The 17,544-nt window shown below is 46.4% G+C and overlaps 11 non-coding genes across 11 annotated transcripts; all 11 read right to left on the bottom strand.

Moving 5' to 3' along the window:
* Positions 1-948: 948 nt before the first annotated feature.
* LOC142270328 (U2 spliceosomal RNA) lies at positions 949-1,139 on the bottom strand. The gene has a single exon (XR_012735640.1). It is a non-coding gene; the product is annotated as a U2 spliceosomal RNA (small nuclear RNA).
* Positions 1,140-2,526: 1,387 nt separating this feature from the next.
* Positions 2,527-2,717, bottom strand: LOC142270309 (U2 spliceosomal RNA). The gene has a single exon (XR_012735623.1). It is a non-coding gene; the product is annotated as a U2 spliceosomal RNA (small nuclear RNA).
* A 1,387-nt stretch (positions 2,718-4,104) lies between these two features.
* LOC142270308 (U2 spliceosomal RNA) lies at positions 4,105-4,295 on the bottom strand. The gene has a single exon (XR_012735622.1). It is a non-coding gene; the product is annotated as a U2 spliceosomal RNA (small nuclear RNA).
* A 1,389-nt stretch (positions 4,296-5,684) lies between these two features.
* LOC142270307 (U2 spliceosomal RNA) lies at positions 5,685-5,875 on the bottom strand. The gene has a single exon (XR_012735621.1). It is a non-coding gene; the product is annotated as a U2 spliceosomal RNA (small nuclear RNA).
* Positions 5,876-7,262: 1,387 nt separating this feature from the next.
* On the bottom strand, positions 7,263-7,453 carry LOC142270306 (U2 spliceosomal RNA). Its single transcript, XR_012735620.1, has one exon. It is a non-coding gene; the product is annotated as a U2 spliceosomal RNA (small nuclear RNA).
* Positions 7,454-8,840: 1,387 nt separating this feature from the next.
* LOC142270304 (U2 spliceosomal RNA) lies at positions 8,841-9,031 on the bottom strand. Its single transcript, XR_012735619.1, has one exon. It is a non-coding gene; the product is annotated as a U2 spliceosomal RNA (small nuclear RNA).
* A 1,387-nt stretch (positions 9,032-10,418) lies between these two features.
* On the bottom strand, positions 10,419-10,609 carry LOC142270303 (U2 spliceosomal RNA). Its single transcript, XR_012735618.1, has one exon. It is a non-coding gene; the product is annotated as a U2 spliceosomal RNA (small nuclear RNA).
* Positions 10,610-11,996: 1,387 nt separating this feature from the next.
* On the bottom strand, positions 11,997-12,187 carry LOC142270302 (U2 spliceosomal RNA). The gene has a single exon (XR_012735617.1). It is a non-coding gene; the product is annotated as a U2 spliceosomal RNA (small nuclear RNA).
* A 1,387-nt stretch (positions 12,188-13,574) lies between these two features.
* On the bottom strand, positions 13,575-13,765 carry LOC142270301 (U2 spliceosomal RNA). The gene has a single exon (XR_012735616.1). It is a non-coding gene; the product is annotated as a U2 spliceosomal RNA (small nuclear RNA).
* Positions 13,766-15,150: 1,385 nt separating this feature from the next.
* On the bottom strand, positions 15,151-15,341 carry LOC142270300 (U2 spliceosomal RNA). The gene has a single exon (XR_012735615.1). It is a non-coding gene; the product is annotated as a U2 spliceosomal RNA (small nuclear RNA).
* A 1,387-nt stretch (positions 15,342-16,728) lies between these two features.
* On the bottom strand, positions 16,729-16,919 carry LOC142270298 (U2 spliceosomal RNA). The gene has a single exon (XR_012735613.1). It is a non-coding gene; the product is annotated as a U2 spliceosomal RNA (small nuclear RNA).
* Positions 16,920-17,544: the final 625 nt, after the last annotated feature.

The following is a 17,544-nucleotide window of genomic DNA, read 5'->3' as shown; positions in this document are numbered from 1 at the left end:
CCTACCACCCGGGAAAAAAAGAGATTGCCCCCTCCTTCCACTAGCCCACCCTCCCACCCAAAGAACAACTTCTTCTGCGCAGCTTGTTTTCTAGGCAGCAGCGCTATTGTGATGTCATCGGGGGGCATTGTGACAAGCCGCCAGTGTTCCGTCTCTTCATGTTGTGCACAGTTCAAACGGAAAATACATCAACAGGCAGACTACAGAAAAGCTTACTATCAAAGGTTAGAGGGGGGCTTTCTCAGAGGGCTTTTTACAGTTTTTCTATTCCCAATTAGCCGTTTAAGTGTACTTATTGAAAGTAGTAATTCTTTCATAGGCCGCCCTTTCTTAGTATTTGACGTTCCTTATATTGCGGTATGAGGCTTCGCAGTAGGTTGCAAACATTCATCACCCATGACTGTCCCCAATTGAGCTCAGAAGCTCAATGTCTATCATGACCTCTCTTTTAGAATGTCCAAGAGCAAGCAAACTATTCCTCCAGGAGAGGGCGCCAACAGACTACTAAAGAGATCATCATTACTCAAAGAAAACCCCAAAAACCAATGCATGATAGGAATAAACAGGTAACTTTCTTTGGAGTGGAAGCGGAGAGATCGCACCAGATGCCAATTCTAGATGTTATCACACCTGTGGTCACTGCAGCAGCAGGTGAATCCACTTTGTCCAAAAGGGATCTATTCCATTCAATTGCAAATGATCTAGATAAGACAGAGAACTGCAGCACGGGGACATAGCCGAGTTGGTCAGGTTGAGTGGTGATGAGTTTGCTATTTGGATGAATAAAGAAAGTCAAAAGTGTGAAAGATAAAAAACAAAAGGAGGAAGTGTGAAAAGTGAATGGGCCAAATTGAGGTGCATATGAAGACGTATGCTTTCTTCCAATTCATTAAATCGGGCTAATATGAATCAGGTGAATTGAGTTCTGCTTTTGGAAACTGGGTTAAGAAGAGGTGCACCGTTCCTGGAGGTACTGCAATACCAGGTCAATGCGTGGAGTGGACAGAGCAAGCTCTTTTTCCATCTCCCTGTTCTAAAAATCCATTTAATATATGGTCCCCAGATAGGGGACGTATCAGATATTAAACTGATAAGAACAGATACTACACTTGATCTTAGCCAAAAGGCCGAGAAGCGATAACCAGAATTGGTTTGGGCCTCGAGTGGCACCCTGGCCTATGCCGGACACATCTTAGGGAGAGAGAGCGAGAGGGAGACAAACCCACGCCTACACAAGACATTTTGTCACCCAAGCCAACCCTTGAAAAGGCTTCTTTGCAGAGCCAAAACAAGAAGAATGGTGCGTTTTGCAGCCGCCGCCCACTGCAATGAATCTGAATAACTCCTCCTTTAGGGCGCAAGCAACTCCCCTCCCCCTTGCAGTCTTTCCAATTCACGATACAAAAAGACGGACAGGACAGGTTGCCTGACTTTCCGTCACTGCCACCCTTTGCCATCCTTACCCGTAGAAAGCCCTTTCATCATCCCCAAACCCTAATCTTTTCCCTTTCCTTCCCAGCCCCCAAACCCTGCCCTCTGTACCTTTCTCACCACCCGCTTCCCTTCTCCTGTCATCCCCCTACCACCCGGGAAAAAAAGAGATTGCCCCCTCCTTCCACTAGCCCACCCTCCCACCCAAAGAGCAACTTCTTCTGCGCAGCTTGTTTTCTAGGCAGCAGCGCTATTGTGATGTCATCGGGGGGCATTGTGACAAGCCGCCAGTGTTCCGTCTCTTCATGTTGTGCACAGTTCAAACGGAAAATACATCAACAGGCAGACTACAGAAAAGCTTACTATCAAAGGTTAGAGGGGGGCTTTCTCAGAGGGCTTTTTACAGTTTTTCTATTCCCAATTAGCCGTTTAAGTGTACTTATTGAAAGTAGTAATTCTTTCATAGGCCGCCCTTTCTTAGTATTTGACGTTCCTTATATTGCGGTATGAGGCTTCGCAGTAGGTTGCAAACATTCATCACCCATGACTGTCCCCAATTGAGCTCAGAAGCTCAATGTCTATCATGACCTCTCTTTTAGAATGTCCAAGAGCAAGCAAACTATTCCTCCAGGAGAGGGCGCCAACAGACTACTAAAGAGATCATCATTACTCAAAGAAAACCCCAAAAACCAATGCATGATAGGAATAAACAGGTAACTTTCTTTGGAGTGGAAGCGGAGAGATCGCACCAGATGCCAATTCTAGATGTTATCACACCTGTGGTCACTGCAGCAGCAGGTGAATCCACTTTGTCCAAAAGGGATCTATTCCATTCAATTGCAAATGATCTAGATAAGACAGAGAACTGCAGCACGGGGACATAGCCGAGTTGGTCAGGTTGAGTGGTGATGAGTTTGCTATTTGGATGAATAAAGAAAGTCAAAAGTGTGAAAGATAAAAAACAAAAGGAGGAAGTGTGAAAAGTGAATGGGCCAAATTGAGGTGCATATGAAGACGTATGCTTTCTTCCAATTCATTAAATCGGGCTAATATGAATCAGGTGAATTGAGTTCTGCTTTTGGAAACTGGGTTAAGAAGGGGTGCACCGTTCCTGGAGGTACTGCAATACCAGGTCAATGCGTGGAGTGGACAGAGCAAGCTCTTTTTCCATCTCCCTGTTCTAAAAATCCATTTAATATATGGTCCCCAGATAGGGGACGTATCAGATATTAAACTGATAAGAACAGATACTACACTTGATCTTAGCCAAAAGGCCGAGAAGCGATAACCAGAATTGGTTTGGGCCTCGAGTGGCACCCTGGCCTATGCCGGACACATCTTAGGGAGAGAGAGCGAGAGGGAGACAAACCCACGCCTACACAAGACATTTTGTCACCCAAGCCAACCCTTGAAAAGGCTGCTTTGCAGAGCCAAAACAAGAAGAATGGTGCGTTTTGCAGCCGCCGCCCACTGCAATGAATCTGAATAACTCCTCCTTTAGGGCGCAAGCAACTCCCCTCCCCCTTGCAGTCTTTCCAATTCACGATACAAAAAGACGGACAGGACAGGTTGCCTGACTTTCCGTCACTGCCACCCTTTGCCATCCTTACCCGTAGAAAGCCCTTTCATCATCCCCAAACCCTAATCTTTTCCCTTTCCTTCCCAGCCCCCAAACCCTGCCCTCTGTACCTTTCTCACCACCCGCTTCCCTTCTCCTGTCATCCCCCTACCACCCGGGAAAAAAAGAGATTGCCCCCTCCTTCCACTAGCCCACCCTCCCACCCAAAGAACAACTTCTTCTGCGCAGCTTGTTTTCTAGGCAGCAGCGCTATTGTGATGTCATCGGGGGGCATTGTGACAAGCCGCCAGTGTTCCGTCTCTTCATGTTGTGCACAGTTCAAACGGAAAATACATCAACAGGCAGACTACAGAAAAGCTTACTATCAAAGGTTAGAGGGGGGCTTTCTCAGAGGGCTTTTTACAGTTTTTCTATTCCCAATTAGCCGTTTAAGTGTACTTATTGAAAGTAGTAATTCTTTCATAGGCCGCCCTTTCTTAGTATTTGACGTTCCTTATATTGCGGTATGAGGCTTCGCAGTAGGTTGCAAACATTCATCACCCATGACTGTCCCCAATTGAGCTCAGAAGCTCAATGTCTATCATGACCTCTCTTTTAGAATGTCCAAGAGCAAGCAAACTATTCCTCCAGGAGAGGGCGCCAACAGACTACTAAAGAGATCATCATTACTCAAAGAAAACCCCAAAAACCAATGCATGATAGGAATAAACAGGTAACTTTCTTTGGAGTGGAAGCGGAGAGATCGCACCAGATGCCAATTCTAGATGTTATCACACCTGTGGTCACTGCAGCAGCAGGTGAATCCACTTTGTCCAAAAGGGATCTATTCCATTCAATTGCAAATGATCTAGATAAGACAGAGAACTGCAGCACGGGGACATAGCCGAGTTGGTCAGGTTGAGTGGTGATGAGTTTGCTATTTGGATGAATAAAGAAAGTCAAAAGTGTGAAAGATAAAAAACAAAAGGAGGAAGTGTGAAAAGTGAATGGGCCAAATTGAGGTGCATATGAAGACGTATGCTTTCTTCCAATTCATTAAATCGGGCTAATATGAATCAGGTGAATTGAGTTCTGCTTTTGGAAACTGGGTTAAGAAGGGGTGCACCGTTCCTGGAGGTACTGCAATACCAGGTCAATGCGTGGAGTGGACAGAGCAAGCTCTTTTTCCATCTCCCTGTTCTAAAAATCCATTTAATATATGGTCCCCAGATAGGGGACGTATCAGATATTAAACTGATAAGAACAGATACTACACTTGATCTTAGCCAAAAGGCCGAGAAGCGATAACCAGAATTGGTTTGGGCCTCGAGTGGCACCCTGGCCTATGCCGGACACATCTTAGGGAGAGAGAGCGAGAGGGAGACAAACCCACGCCTACACAAGACATTTTGTCACCCAAGCCAACCCTTGAAAAGGCTGCTTTGCAGAGCCAAAACAAGAAGAATGGTGCGTTTTGCAGCCGCCGCCCACTGCAATGAATCTGAATAACTCCTCCTTTAGGGCGCAAGCAACTCCCCTCCCCCTTGCAGTCTTTCCAATTCACGATACAAAAAGACGGACAGGACAGGTTGCCTGACTTTCCGTCACTGCCACCCTTTGCCATCCTTACCCGTAGAAAGCCCTTTCATCATCCCCAAACCCTAATCTTTTCCCTTTCCTTCCCAGCCCCCAAACCCTGCCCTCTGTACCTTTCTCACCACCCGCTTCCCTTCTCCTGTCATCCCCCTACCACCCGGGAAAAAAAGAGATTGCCCCCTCCTTCCACTAGCCCACCCTCCCACCCAAAGAACAACTTCTTCTGCGCAGCTTGTTTTCTAGGCAGCAGCGCTATTTTGTGATGTCATCGGGGGGCATTGTGACAAGCCGCCAGTGTTCCGTCTCTTCATGTTGTGCACAGTTCAAACGGAAAATACATCAACAGGCAGACTACAGAAAAGCTTACTATCAAAGGTTAGAGGGGGGCTTTCTCAGAGGGCTTTTTACAGTTTTTCTATTCCCAATTAGCCGTTTAAGTGTACTTATTGAAAGTAGTAATTCTTTCATAGGCCGCCCTTTCTTAGTATTTGACGTTCCTTATAGTGCGGTATGAGGCTTCGCAGTAGGTTGCAAACATTCATCACCCATGACTGTCCCCAATTGAGCTCAGAAGCTCAATGTCTATCATGACCTCTCTTTTAGAATGTCCAAGAGCAAGCAAACTATTCCTCCAGGAGAGGGCGCCAACAGACTACTAAAGAGATCATCATTACTCAAAGAAAACCCCAAAAACCAATGCATGATAGGAATAAACAGGTAACTTTCTTTGGAGTGGAAGCGGAGAGATCGCACCAGATGCCAATTCTAGATGTTATCACACCTGTGGTCACTGCAGCAGCAGGTGAATCCACTTTGTCCAAAAGGGATCTATTCCATTCAATTGCAAATGATCTAGATAAGACAGAGAACTGCAGCACGGGGACATAGCCGAGTTGGTCAGGTTGAGTGGTGATGAGTTTGCTATTTGGATGAATAAAGAAAGTCAAAAGTGTGAAAGATAAAAAACAAAAGGAGGAAGTGTGAAAAGTGAATGGGCCAAATTGAGGTGCATATGAAGACGTATGCTTTCTTCCAATTCATTAAATCGGGCTAATATGAATCAGGTGAATTGAGTTCTGCTTTTGGAAACTGGGTTAAGAAGGGGTGCACCGTTCCTGGAGGTACTGCAATACCAGGTCAATGCGTGGAGTGGACAGAGCAAGCTCTTTTTCCATCTCCCTGTTCTAAAAATCCATTTAATATATGGTCCCCAGATAGGGGACGTATCAGATATTAAACTGATAAGAACAGATACTACACTTGATCTTAGCCAAAAGGCCGAGAAGCGATAACCAGAATTGGTTTGGGCCTCGAGTGGCACCCTGGCCTATGCCGGACACATCTTAGGGAGAGAGAGCGAGAGGGAGACAAACCCACGCCTACACAAGACATTTTGTCACCCAAGCCAACCCTTGAAAAGGCTGCTTTGCAGAGCCAAAACAAGAAGAATGGTGCGTTTTGCAGCCGCCGCCCACTGCAATGAATCTGAATAACTCCTCCTTTAGGGCGCAAGCAACTCCCCTCCCCCTTGCAGTCTTTCCAATTCACGATACAAAAAGACGGACAGGACAGGTTGCCTGACTTTCCGTCACTGCCACCCTTTGCCATCCTTACCCGTAGAAAGCCCTTTCATCATCCCCAAACCCTAATCTTTTCCCTTTCCTTCCCAGCCCCCAAACCCTGCCCTCTGTACCTTTCTCACCACCCGCTTCCCTTCTCCTGTCATCCCCCTACCACCCGGGAAAAAAAGAGATTGCCCCCTCCTTCCACTAGCCCACCCTCCCACCCAAAGAACAACTTCTTCTGCGCAGCTTGTTTTCTAGGCAGCAGCGCTATTGTGATGTCATCGGGGGGCATTGTGACAAGCCGCCAGTGTTCCGTCTCTTCATGTTGTGCACAGTTCAAACGGAAAATACATCAACAGGCAGACTACAGAAAAGCTTACTATCAAAGGTTAGAGGGGGGCTTTCTCAGAGGGCTTTTTACAGTTTTTCTATTCCCAATTAGCCGTTTAAGTGTACTTATTGAAAGTAGTAATTCTTTCATAGGCCGCCCTTTCTTAGTATTTGACGTTCCTTATATTGCGGTATGAGGCTTCGCAGTAGGTTGCAAACATTCATCACCCATGACTGTCCCCAATTGAGCTCAGAAGCTCAATGTCTATCATGACCTCTCTTTTAGAATGTCCAAGAGCAAGCAAACTATTCCTCCAGGAGAGGGCGCCAACAGACTACTAAAGAGATCATCATTACTCAAAGAAAACCCCAAAAACCAATGCATGATAGGAATAAACAGGTAACTTTCTTTGGAGTGGAAGCGGAGAGATCGCACCAGATGCCAATTCTAGATGTTATCACACCTGTGGTCACTGCAGCAGCAGGTGAATCCACTTTGTCCAAAAGGGATCTATTCCATTCAATTGCAAATGATCTAGATAAGACAGAGAACTGCAGCACGGGGACATAGCCGAGTTGGTCAGGTTGAGTGGTGATGAGTTTGCTATTTGGATGAATAAAGAAAGTCAAAAGTGTGAAAGATAAAAAACAAAAGGAGGAAGTGTGAAAAGTGAATGGGCCAAATTGAGGTGCATATGAAGACGTATGCTTTCTTCCAATTCATTAAATCGGGCTAATATGAATCAGGTGAATTGAGTTCTGCTTTTGGAAACTGGGTTAAGAAGGGGTGCACCGTTCCTGGAGGTACTGCAATACCAGGTCAATGCGTGGAGTGGACAGAGCAAGCTCTTTTTCCATCTCCCTGTTCTAAAAATCCATTTAATATATGGTCCCCAGATAGGGGACGTATCAGATATTAAACTGATAAGAACAGATACTACACTTGATCTTAGCCAAAAGGCCGAGAAGCGATAACCAGAATTGGTTTGGGCCTCGAGTGGCACCCTGGCCTATGCCGGACACATCTTAGGGAGAGAGAGCGAGAGGGAGACAAACCCACGCCTACACAAGACATTTTGTCACCCAAGCCAACCCTTGAAAAGGCTGCTTTGCAGAGCCAAAACAAGAAGAATGGTGCGTTTTGCAGCCGCCGCCCACTGCAATGAATCTGAATAACTCCTCCTTTAGGGCGCAAGCAACTCCCCTCCCCCTTGCAGTCTTTCCAATTCACGATACAAAAAGACGGACAGGACAGGTTGCCTGACTTTCCGTCACTGCCACCCTTTGCCATCCTTACCCGTAGAAAGCCCTTTCATCATCCCCAAACCCTAATCTTTTCCCTTTCCTTCCCAGCCCCCAAACCCTGCCCTCTGTACCTTTCTCACCACCCGCTTCCCTTCTCCTGTCATCCCCCTACCACCCGGGAAAAAAAGAGATTGCCCCCTCCTTCCACTAGCCCACCCTCCCACCCAAAGAACAACTTCTTCTGCGCAGCTTGTTTTCTAGGCAGCAGCGCTATTGTGATGTCATCGGGGGGCATTGTGACAAGCCGCCAGTGTTCCGTCTCTTCATGTTGTGCACAGTTCAAACGGAAAATACATCAACAGGCAGACTACAGAAAAGCTTACTATCAAAGGTTAGAGGGGGGCTTTCTCAGAGGGCTTTTTACAGTTTTTCTATTCCCAATTAGCCGTTTAAGTGTACTTATTGAAAGTAGTAATTCTTTCATAGGCCGCCCTTTCTTAGTATTTGACGTTCCTTATATTGCGGTATGAGGCTTCGCAGTAGGTTGCAAACATTCATCACCCATGACTGTCCCCAATTGAGCTCAGAAGCTCAATGTCTATCATGACCTCTCTTTTAGAATGTCCAAGAGCAAGCAAACTATTCCTCCAGGAGAGGGCGCCAACAGACTACTAAAGAGATCATCATTACTCAAAGAAAACCCCAAAAACCAATGCATGATAGGAATAAACAGGTAACTTTCTTTGGAGTGGAAGCGGAGAGATCGCACCAGATGCCAATTCTAGATGTTATCACACCTGTGGTCACTGCAGCAGCAGGTGAATCCACTTTGTCCAAAAGGGATCTATTCCATTCAATTGCAAATGATCTAGATAAGACAGAGAACTGCAGCACGGGGACATAGCCGAGTTGGTCAGGTTGAGTGGTGATGAGTTTGCTATTTGGATGAATAAAGAAAGTCAAAAGTGTGAAAGATAAAAAACAAAAGGAGGAAGTGTGAAAAGTGAATGGGCCAAATTGAGGTGCATATGAAGACGTATGCTTTCTTCCAATTCATTAAATCGGGCTAATATGAATCAGGTGAATTGAGTTCTGCTTTTGGAAACTGGGTTAAGAAGGGGTGCACCGTTCCTGGAGGTACTGCAATACCAGGTCAATGCGTGGAGTGGACAGAGCAAGCTCTTTTTCCATCTCCCTGTTCTAAAAATCCATTTAATATATGGTCCCCAGATAGGGGACGTATCAGATATTAAACTGATAAGAACAGATACTACACTTGATCTTAGCCAAAAGGCCGAGAAGCGATAACCAGAATTGGTTTGGGCCTCGAGTGGCACCCTGGCCTATGCCGGACACATCTTAGGGAGAGAGAGCGAGAGGGAGACAAACCCACGCCTACACAAGACATTTTGTCACCCAAGCCAACCCTTGAAAAGGCTGCTTTGCAGAGCCAAAACAAGAAGAATGGTGCGTTTTGCAGCCGCCGCCCACTGCAATGAATCTGAATAACTCCTCCTTTAGGGCGCAAGCAACTCCCCTCCCCCTTGCAGTCTTTCCAATTCACGATACAAAAAGACGGACAGGACAGGTTGCCTGACTTTCCGTCACTGCCACCCTTTGCCATCCTTACCCGTAGAAAGCCCTTTCATCATCCCCAAACCCTAATCTTTTCCCTTTCCTTCCCAGCCCCCAAACCCTGCCCTCTGTACCTTTCTCACCACCCGCTTCCCTTCTCCTGTCATCCCCCTACCACCCGGGAAAAAAAGAGATTGCCCCCTCCTTCCACTAGCCCACCCTCCCACCCAAAGAACAACTTCTTCTGCGCAGCTTGTTTTCTAGGCAGCAGCGCTATTGTGATGTCATCGGGGGGCATTGTGACAAGCCGCCAGTGTTCCGTCTCTTCATGTTGTGCACAGTTCAAACGGAAAATACATCAACAGGCAGACTACAGAAAAGCTTACTATCAAAGGTTAGAGGGGGGCTTTCTCAGAGGGCTTTTTACAGTTTTTCTATTCCCAATTAGCCGTTTAAGTGTACTTATTGAAAGTAGTAATTCTTTCATAGGCCGCCCTTTCTTAGTATTTGACGTTCCTTATATTGCGGTATGAGGCTTCGCAGTAGGTTGCAAACATTCATCACCCATGACTGTCCCCAATTGAGCTCAGAAGCTCAATGTCTATCATGACCTCTCTTTTAGAATGTCCAAGAGCAAGCAAACTATTCCTCCAGGAGAGGGCGCCAACAGACTACTAAAGAGATCATCATTACTCAAAGAAAACCCCAAAAACCAATGCATGATAGGAATAAACAGGTAACTTTCTTTGGAGTGGAAGCGGAGAGATCGCACCAGATGCCAATTCTAGATGTTATCACACCTGTGGTCACTGCAGCAGCAGGTGAATCCACTTTGTCCAAAAGGGATCTATTCCATTCAATTGCAAATGATCTAGATAAGACAGAGAACTGCAGCACGGGGACATAGCCGAGTTGGTCAGGTTGAGTGGTGATGAGTTTGCTATTTGGATGAATAAAGAAAGTCAAAAGTGTGAAAGATAAAAAACAAAAGGAGGAAGTGTGAAAAGTGAATGGGCCAAATTGAGGTGCATATGAAGACGTATGCTTTCTTCCAATTCATTAAATCGGGCTAATATGAATCAGGTGAATTGAGTTCTGCTTTTGGAAACTGGGTTAAGAAGGGGTGCACCGTTCCTGGAGGTACTGCAATACCAGGTCAATGCGTGGAGTGGACAGAGCAAGCTCTTTTTCCATCTCCCTGTTCTAAAAATCCATTTAATATATGGTCCCCAGATAGGGGACGTATCAGATATTAAACTGATAAGAACAGATACTACACTTGATCTTAGCCAAAAGGCCGAGAAGCGATAACCAGAATTGGTTTGGGCCTCGAGTGGCACCCTGGCCTATGCCGGACACATCTTAGGGAGAGAGAGCGAGAGGGAGACAAACCCACGCCTACACAAGACATTTTGTCACCCAAGCCAACCCTTGAAAAGGCTGCTTTGCAGAGCCAAAACAAGAAGAATGGTGCGTTTTGCAGCCGCCGCCCACTGCAATGAATCTGAATAACTCCTCCTTTAGGGCGCAAGCAACTCCCCTCCCCCTTGCAGTCTTTCCAATTCACGATACAAAAAGACGGACAGGACAGGTTGCCTGACTTTCCGTCACTGCCACCCTTTGCCATCCTTACCCGTAGAAAGCCCTTTCATCATCCCCAAACCCTAATCTTTTCCCTTTCCTTCCCAGCCCCCAAACCCTGCCCTCTGTACCTTTCTCACCACCCGCTTCCCTTCTCCTGTCATCCCCCTACCACCCGGGAAAAAAAGAGATTGCCCCCTCCTTCCACTAGCCCACCCTCCCACCCAAAGAACAACTTCTTCTGCGCAGCTTGTTTTCTAGGCAGCAGCGCTATTGTGATGTCATCGGGGGGCATTGTGACAAGCCGCCAGTGTTCCGTCTCTTCATGTTGTGCACAGTTCAAACGGAAAATACATCAACAGGCAGACTACAGAAAAGCTTACTATCAAAGGTTAGAGGGGGGCTTTCTCAGAGGGCTTTTTACAGTTTTTCTATTCCCAATTAGCCGTTTAAGTGTACTTATTGAAAGTAGTAATTCTTTCATAGGCCGCCCTTTCTTAGTATTTGACGTTCCTTATATTGCGGTATGAGGCTTCGCAGTAGGTTGCAAACATTCATCACCCATGACTGTCCCCAATTGAGCTCAGAAGCTCAATGTCTATCATGACCTCTCTTTTAGAATGTCCAAGAGCAAGCAAACTATTCCTCCAGGAGAGGGCGCCAACAGACTACTAAAGAGATCATCATTACTCAAAGAAAACCCCAAAAACCAATGCATGATAGGAATAAACAGGTAACTTTCTTTGGAGTGGAAGCGGAGAGATCGCACCAGATGCCAATTCTAGATGTTATCACACCTGTGGTCACTGCAGCAGCAGGTGAATCCACTTTGTCCAAAAGGGATCTATTCCATTCAATTGCAAATGATCTAGATAAGACAGAGAACTGCAGCACGGGGACATAGCCGAGTTGGTCAGGTTGAGTGGTGATGAGTTTGCTATTTGGATGAATAAAGAAAGTCAAAAGTGTGAAAGATAAAAAACAAAAGGAGGAAGTGTGAAAAGTGAATGGGCCAAATTGAGGTGCATATGAAGACGTATGCTTTCTTCCAATTCATTAAATCGGGCTAATATGAATCAGGTGAATTGAGTTCTGCTTTTGGAAACTGGGTTAAGAAGGGGTGCACCGTTCCTGGAGGTACTGCAATACCAGGTCAATGCGTGGAGTGGACAGAGCAAGCTCTTTTTCCATCTCCCTGTTCTAAAAATCCATTTAATATATGGTCCCCAGATAGGGGACGTATCAGATATTAAACTGATAAGAACAGATACTACACTTGATCTTAGCCAAAAGGCCGAGAAGCGATAACCAGAATTGGTTTGGGCCTCGAGTGGCACCCTGGCCTATGCCGGACACATCTTAGGGAGAGAGAGCGAGAGGGAGACAAACCCACGCCTACACAAGACATTTTGTCACCCAAGCCAACCCTTGAAAAGGCTGCTTTGCAGAGCCAAAACAAGAAGAATGGTGCGTTTTGCAGCCGCCGCCCACTGCAATGAATCTGAATAACTCCTCCTTTAGGGCGCAAGCAACTCCCCTCCCCCTTGCAGTCTTTCCAATTCACGATACAAAAAGACGGACAGGACAGGTTGCCTGACTTTCCGTCACTGCCACCCTTTGCCATCCTTACCCGTAGAAAGCCCTTTCATCATCCCCAAACCCTAATCTTTTCCCTTTCCTTCCCAGCCCCCAAACCCTGCCCTCTGTACCTTTCTCACCACCCGCTTCCCTTCTCCTGTCATCCCCCTACCACCCGGGAAAAAAAGAGATTGCCCCCTCCTTCCACTAGCCCACCCTCCCACCCAAAGAACAACTTCTTCTGCGCAGCTTGTTTTCTAGGCAGCAGCTCTATTGTGATGTCATCGGGGGGCATTGTGACAAGCCGCCAGTGTTCCGTCTCTTCATGTTGTGCACAGTTCAAACGGAAAATACATCAACAGGCAGACTACAGAAAAGCTTACTATCAAAGGTTAGAGGGGGGCTTTCTCAGAGGGCTTTTTACAGTTTTTCTATTCCCAATTAGCCGTTTAAGTGTACTTATTGAAAGTAGTAATTCTTTCATAGGCCGCCCTTTCTTAGTATTTGACGTTCCTTATATTGCGGTATGAGGCTTCGCAGTAGGTTGCAAACATTCATCACCCATGACTGTCCCCAATTGAGCTCAGAAGCTCAATGTCTATCATGACCTCTCTTTTAGAATGTCCAAGAGCAAGCAAACTATTCCTCCAGGAGAGGGCGCCAACAGACTACTAAAGAGATCATCATTACTCAAAGAAAACCCCAAAAACCAATGCATGATAGGAATAAACAGGTAACTTTCTTTGGAGTGGAAGCGGAGAGATCGCACCAGATGCCAATTCTAGATGTTATCACACCTGTGGTCACTGCAGCAGCAGGTGAATCCACTTTGTCCAAAAGGGATCTATTCCATTCAATTGCAAATGATCTAGATAAGACAGAGAACTGCAGCACGGGGACATAGCCGAGTTGGTCAGGTTGAGTGGTGATGAGTTTGCTATTTGGATGAATAAAGAAAGTCAAAAGTGTGAAAGATAAAAAACAAAAGGAGGAAGTGTGAAAAGTGAATGGGCCAAATTGAGGTGCATATGAAGACGTATGCTTTCTTCCAATTCATTAAATCGGGCTAATATGAATCAGGTGAATTGAGTTCTGCTTTTGGAAACTGGGTTAAGAAGGGGTGCACCGTTCCTGGAGGTACTGCAATACCAGGTCAATGCGTGGAGTGGACAGAGCAAGCTCTTTTTCCATCTCCCTGTTCTAAAAATCCATTTAATATATGGTCCCCAGATAGGGGACGTATCAGATATTAAACTGATAAGAACAGATACTACACTTGATCTTAGCCAAAAGGCCGAGAAGCGATAACCAGAATTGGTTTGGGCCTCGAGTGGCACCCTGGCCTATGCCGGACACATCTTAGGGAGAGAGAGCGAGAGGGAGACAAACCCACGCCTACACAAGACATTTTGTCACCCAAGCCAACCCTTGAAAAGGCTGCTTTGCAGAGCCAAAACAAGAAGAATGGTGCGTTTTGCAGCCGCCGCCCACTGCAATGAATCTGAATAACTCCTCCTTTAGGGCGCAAGCAACTCCCCTCCCCCTTGCAGTCTTTCCAATTCACGATACAAAAAGACGGACAGGACAGGTTGCCTGACTTTCCGTCACTGCCACCCTTTGCCATCCTTACCCGTAGAAAGCCCTTTCATCATCCCCAAACCCTAATCTTTTCCCTTTCCTTCCCAGCCCCCAAACCCTGCCCTCTGTACCTTTCTCACCACCCGCTTCCCTTCTCCTGTCATCCCCCTACCACCCGGGAAAAAAAGAGATTGCCCCCTCCTTCCACTAGCCCACCCTCCCACCCAAAGAACAACTTCTTCTGCGCAGCTTGTTTTCTAGGCAGCAGCGCTATTGTGATGTCATCGGGGGGCATTGTGACAAGCCGCCAGTGTTCCGTCTCTTCATGTTGTGCACAGTTCAAACGGAAAATACATCAACAGGCAGACTACAGAAAAGCTTACTATCAAAGGTTAGAGGGGGGCTTTCTCAGAGGGCTTTTTACAGTTTTTCTATTCCCAATTAGCCGTTTAAGTGTACTTATTGAAAGTAGTAATTCTTTCATAGGCCGCCCTTTCTTAGTATTTGACGTTCCTTATATTGCGGTATGAGGCTTCGCTAGGTTGCAAACATTCATCACCCATGACTGTCCCCAATTGAGCTCAGAAGCTCAATGTCTATCATGACCTCTCTTTTAGAATGTCCAAGAGCAAGCAAACTATTCCTCCAGGAGAGGGCGCCAACAGACTACTAAAGAGATCATCATTACTCAAAGAAAACCCCAAAAACCAATGCATGATAGGAATAAACAGGTAACTTTCTTTGGAGTGGAAGCGGAGAGATCGCACCAGATGCCAATTCTAGATGTTATCACACCTGTGGTCACTGCAGCAGCAGGTGAATCCACTTTGTCCAAAAGGGATCTATTCCATTCAATTGCAAATGATCTAGATAAGACAGAGAACTGCAGCACGGGGACATAGCCGAGTTGGTCAGGTTGAGTGGTGATGAGTTTGCTATTTGGATGAATAAAGAAAGTCAAAAGTGTGAAAGATAAAAAACAAAAGGAGGAAGTGTGAAAAGTGAATGGGCCAAATTGAGGTGCATATGAAGACGTATGCTTTCTTCCAATTCATTAAATCGGGCTAATATGAATCAGGTGAATTGAGTTCTGCTTTTGGAAACTGGGTTAAGAAGGGGTGCACCGTTCCTGGAGGTACTGCAATACCAGGTCAATGCGTGGAGTGGACAGAGCAAGCTCTTTTTCCATCTCCCTGTTCTAAAAATCCATTTAATATATGGTCCCCAGATAGGGGACGTATCAGATATTAAACTGATAAGAACAGATACTACACTTGATCTTAGCCAAAAGGCCGAGAAGCGATAACCAGAATTGGTTTGGGCCTCGAGTGGCACCCTGGCCTATGCCGGACACATCTTAGGGAGAGAGAGCGAGAGGGAGACAAACCCACGCCTACACAAGACATTTTGTCACCCAAGCCAACCCTTGAAAAGGCTGCTTTGCAGAGCCAAAACAAGAAGAATGGTGCGTTTTGCAGCCGCCGCCCACTGCAATGAATCTGAATAACTCCTCCTTTAGGGCGCAAGCAACTCCCCTCCCCCTTGCAGTCTTTCCAATTCACGATACAAAAAGACGGACAGGACAGGTTGCCTGACTTTCCGTCACTGCCACCCTTTGCCATCCTTACCCGTAGAAAGCCCTTTCATCATCCCCAAACCCTAATCTTTTCCCTTTCCTTCCCAGCCCCCAAACCCTGCCCTCTGTACCTTTCTCACCACCCGCTTCCCTTCTCCTGTCATCCCCCTACCACCCGGGAAAAAAAGAGATTGCCCCCTCCTTCCACTAGCCCACCCTCCCACCCAAAGAACAACTTCTTCTGCGCAGCTTGTTTTCTAGGCAGCAGCGCTATTGTGATGTCATCGGGGGGCATTGTGACAAGCCGCCAGTGTTCCGTCTCTTCATGTTGTGCACAGTTCAAACGGAAAATACATCAACAGGCAGACTACAGAAAAGCTTACTATCAAAGGTTAGAGGGGGGCTTTCTCAGAGGGCTTTTTACAGTTTTTCTATTCCCAATTAGCCGTTTAAGTGTACTTATTGAAAGTAGTAATTCTTTCATAGGCCGCCCTTTCTTAGTATTTGACGTTCCTTATATTGCGGTATGAGGCTTCGCAGTAGGTTGCAAACATTCATCACCCATGACTGTCCCCAATTGAGCTCAGAAGCTCAATGTCTATCATGACCTCTCTTTTAGAATGTCCAAGAGCAAGCAAACTATTCCTCCAGGAGAGGGCGCCAACAGACTACTAAAGAGATCATCATTACTCAAAGAAAACCCCAAAAACCAATGCATGATAGGAATAAACAGGTAACTTTCTTTGGAGTGGAAGCGGAGAGATCGCACCAGATGCCAATTCTAGATGTTATCACACCTGTGGTCACTGCAGCAGCAGGTGAATCCACTTTGTCCAAAAGGGATCTATTCCATTCAATTGCAAATGATCTAGATAAGACAGAGAACTGCAGCACGGGGACATAGCCGAGTTGGTCAGGTTGAGTGGTGATGAGTTTGCTATTTGGATGAATAAAGAAAGTCAAAAGTGTGAAAGATAAAAAACAAAAGGAGGAAGTGTGAAAAGTGAATGGGCCAAATTGAGGTGCATATGAAGACGTATGCTTTCTTCCAATTCATTAAATCGGGCTAATATGAATCAGGTGAATTGAGTTCTGCTTTTGGAAACTGGGTTAAGAAGGGGTGCACCGTTCCTGGAGGTACTGCAATACCAGGTCAATGCGTGGAGTGGACAGAGCAAGCTCTTTTTCCATCTCCCTGTTCTAAAAATCCATTTAATATATGGTCCCCAGATAGGGGACGTATCAGATATTAAACTGATAAGAACAGATACTACACTTGATCTTAGCCAAAAGGCCGAGAAGCGATAACCAGAATTGGTTTGGGCCTCGAGTGGCACCCTGGCCTATGCCGGACACATCTTAGGGAGAGAGAGCGAGAGGGAGACAAACCCACGCCTACACAAGACATTTTGTCACCCAAGCCAACCCTTGAAAAGGCTGCTTTGCAGAGCCAAAACAAGAAGAATGGTGCGTTTTGCAGCCGCCGCCCACTGCAATGAATCTGAATAACTCCTCCTTTAGGGCGCAAGCAACTCCCCTCCCCCTTGCAGTCTTTCCAATTCACGATACAAAAAGACGGACAGGACAGGTTGCCTGACTTTCCGTCACTGCCACCCTTTGCCATCCTTACCCGTAGAAAGCCCTTTCATCATCCCCAAACCCTAATCTTTTCCCTTTCCTTCCCAGCCCCCAAACCCTGCCCTCTGTACCTTTCTCACCACCCGCTTCCCTTCTCCTGTCATCCCCCTACCACCCGGGAAAAAAAGAGATTGCCCCCTCCTTCCACTAGCCCACCCTCCCACCCAAAGAACAACTTCTTCTGCGCAGCTTGTTTTCTAGGCAGCAGCGCTATTGTGATGTCATCGGGGGGCATTGTGACAAGCCGCCAGTGTTCCGTCTCTTCATGTTGTGCACAGTTCAAACGGAAAATA

Source organism: Anomaloglossus baeobatrachus, unplaced genomic scaffold (genome assembly GCF_048569485.1).
Source record: "Anomaloglossus baeobatrachus isolate aAnoBae1 unplaced genomic scaffold, aAnoBae1.hap1 Scaffold_3263, whole genome shotgun sequence".
In the NCBI taxonomy this organism is placed as follows: Eukaryota; Metazoa; Chordata; class Amphibia; order Anura; family Aromobatidae; genus Anomaloglossus; species Anomaloglossus baeobatrachus.
Note: the sequence above shows the minus strand (reverse complement) of the source record. Positions and strands in the feature narration are given on the sequence as shown.